At 35.1% G+C, this 3335-nt stretch overlaps 1 pseudogene; it reads right to left on the bottom strand.

The window, feature by feature from the left end:
* Positions 1-824: 824 nt before the first annotated feature.
* On the bottom strand, positions 825-961 carry LOC145286659 (U2 spliceosomal RNA; annotated as a pseudogene).
* Between the last annotated feature and the right edge of the window lie 2374 nt (positions 962-3335).

Genomic DNA, 3335 nt, shown 5'->3' with positions numbered 1-3335 from the left:
TGTTTGGGTCCAGTGGCAAGGAGAAGACCAGGACGACTGGAAACAATGCCGAGATAAGCGGAGAGCACATACAGCACCTTAAAATCCCAAATAGTCACCCATTTAGTACTGACCAGGCTCAACGTTGCTTAACTTCGGTGGTCCAGCGGGAACCGGTGTGTCAACGTGATTATGCGGTATGCCCTAATAGACCCCGATAGAAAAGGAAGACTAAAAATTAACCGGAAGCATGCAATCGAAAGAAATTTGATTGCAACGAGAAGAAGCTGGCGAAAATCTGTCGATCTGGTTTCAGATTGAAAACGGTAATATACTTTGATTGCCTTGTGCATCGCAAGATGTTGTGTCTAATTTTAAATAACGAATTCTTGCATTTTCATGTGAGAGACAAAGCAAATGAAAATAAAGTAGGCAATAAAAAGTTTTAAAAATACTTTATCATAAAATGTACTTGTAATTCCTTTTAAATCGTCATCAATACATGCCTTCTTCAATGTGTCCTCCTTTAAATAGTTGTTCTCCTGAATGCTGACTATATAAAAACAAGGCCGATAGCAATTAGTCGCGTGCTCTCGTGTAATAAATGAACGCATGAATGTAGGATTGACATGAAATTCTTAAAGATAAAATAAAATGACCGAAAAATGGGCTGAAATGACTTAATAAATAAAAAGTAAATGACTTAGAATGACTATAATGAACTATAGGATGAATTGAATGACCTTAAGAATGGCTTGAATGCTTAAAAATAACTGGAATCCTTCAAAAACAACTTGAATGATCTGGAGAATGACTTGAATGGCTTTGAGACTAACTGGTTGTAAAGTGGGTGATAACTTTACATTAAATTAATACAGAAAAGTGATCCCCCACTTTATATCATAAAGTTACAAACATAAGTACAGCATGTAGTAAGAACAGATTCTACACTTTGATCTTGGCCAAAAGGCCAAGAAAATAGTATGTATTTTCTCTCCCACCGAGCAAATTAGGCACAAGGCCGATTTTTTATGTGAGGAGTGAAGGGGAAATGGGGACCAACTTCCCGGGGAGTAAGGGAGCTGGATAGTGACAATTGGTATGAAGGGTTGCCCCTACATTGACCAAGGTCTTGTATGGTCTTTGCTTGCAGTATATGCCGGAACATATACTACACTTTGATCTTGGCCAACAGGTCAAGCACAAAAGTGTTACCGACCGACCGACCGACCGACCGACCGACGGAGTGACTTATAGAGTCGCTTGCACGCGACTAAAAATATAACTATAAATGAAAGTTATTCTTTAGACAAAAAAAAAATCTAATGCCTAACATGCGAAACAGTCCACACGCTTCAAAGCTGGTTATCCTTCATTTTCTTTTTTATTATTACAGTAACATTTAATTCGTTTTAATATTTCATTACTTCCAATTTGTTCAGTCAGTCTGTTTGCCGCATTTACATATGAAATAGTATCCTCATCAATCTGACGTTTTTCTAGACATGTCTGTAGGAGGAAATGTCTGCCTATTCATTCTGCACTCTTGAATTAGAAATAGAATTTGTAGACACGTTTGCATGGGAAGCTATATCCGTTCGCCTTCGATCGGTTATGTTAAACAAGTTGATTGAATGGACGCATCTTCGATAAAAGCGTCCATGTTATTAGGTTGGTGCAAAAATAATGTCGTTTTCTGACGTTATACTATATATATACATATATATATACATATATATATATATATATATATATATATATATATATATATATATATATATATATATATATATATATATGGCAATTAAGCTACACTGAATATTCGGCGTTTCATCCACTCTAGGACTCCTCAGGCTTATGCGCTACCTACGTATTGTGCACTTTTGAAGTAAATACTTAAAGTTTACGCATAAATCTATACTTTCGTATATTAATTTTATGTGAGTAAATTAAGTAGTTATATATATATATATATATATATATATATATATATATATGAACGACATTATTTTTGTACCAACTTAATATAACACGTTAATGGCGTTTGTACCTGATGAGAACGTATGAGTTTAATATTAATCACTTCTTTAGACATTGTTCATTGTACACGCATCGGAACATCTAACTGAAATCATTGGAAACAATGAACATTCGTGAGCACCTCCCAAACTGATGGTCGTGTATTTCATATGACCTAATTCTTTTGTAATGAAAGCTATACGAACCATGGCTTTGATCATCGCTTCTATCTGCGAAGAGGAAGAACGTTCACACCTTTTAAAGGCGATTTTCTTAAAAAAAAAAAAAATCTCTCGGTAAAAAGTACGGAGAAGAAAGACTCATCAAACACACGTGCCTTTAGAAAAGAAATGAAAAGAAGAGAACATCTTTTGAATCTAATACGATGAGAATAGTATGTTTAAACAATAGACTGTTTGTATATATATATATATATATATATATATGTATATGTATATATATATGTGTGTGTGTATATATATATATATATATATATATATATATATATATATATATATATATATCAATATCAAAAACAAGACATGTAACATCCATAACTGTAGGACAACGTGTTTAGTTGTAGGAGGATTTACGCAAGTAAAAACTGCGATAGTTGGTCTATTTTCTTTTTTTCTTTTAATCGGTTTTCATGAAAATCATGAATGGGTTGTATGTCAATGCTTTACGCATTGATTTCGAGATTTTACAAGCAAAAACATTTTGCCATTCTTTGTTCATCTCGATTCTCTTTCAACGGAACCGTTCCCATTAGTTTGTATTCAGCTCGCAAGTGAAATCATACGTTTGCAAAGATTCAGCTGTTACGCTTACCATCTGTCTAATTGTTTTCTGTCATAGTATAACATACATGCACACACACACATACATACATACATACATACATACATATATACGTACATACATAAAAGGCTTCCTTCAGTCTTTATAGACTATGGATACCCACTGTAAGGGTGCCAGCGCGTGAAAGTTTTGTGGCAAATTGCGCAATCTCAAACCACACCTTTCCTGAGTCGACATTGTTGAATACCAGTGGCAAATGGAGGTTCAGAACGACTGGAAACAATGCCGAGATAAGCGGAAAGCACATACAGCGCCTAGAATTTCCAAAAGGTCACCCATCTGTTACTAGCGAGGCTCAACGTTGCTTAACTTCGGTGATCCGACGTGAACCGGTGTGTCAACGTGATTATTCCGTACCTACACACATACATACACGCATACATACACACATGCATAAATATGTATGATTATTCCGTACATACATACATGATGATTGCAACGTCTTGTCAGACGAGTGCCACTCCATCAGACATTTA

The sequence above is a fragment of the Euprymna scolopes genome, chromosome 10 (genome assembly GCF_053919585.1).
Source record: "Euprymna scolopes isolate OS-2025 chromosome 10, ASM5391958v1, whole genome shotgun sequence".
NCBI classification, from domain to species: Eukaryota; Metazoa; Mollusca; class Cephalopoda; order Sepiida; family Sepiolidae; genus Euprymna; species Euprymna scolopes.
This window is presented reverse-complemented; position numbering and strand designations above follow the sequence as displayed.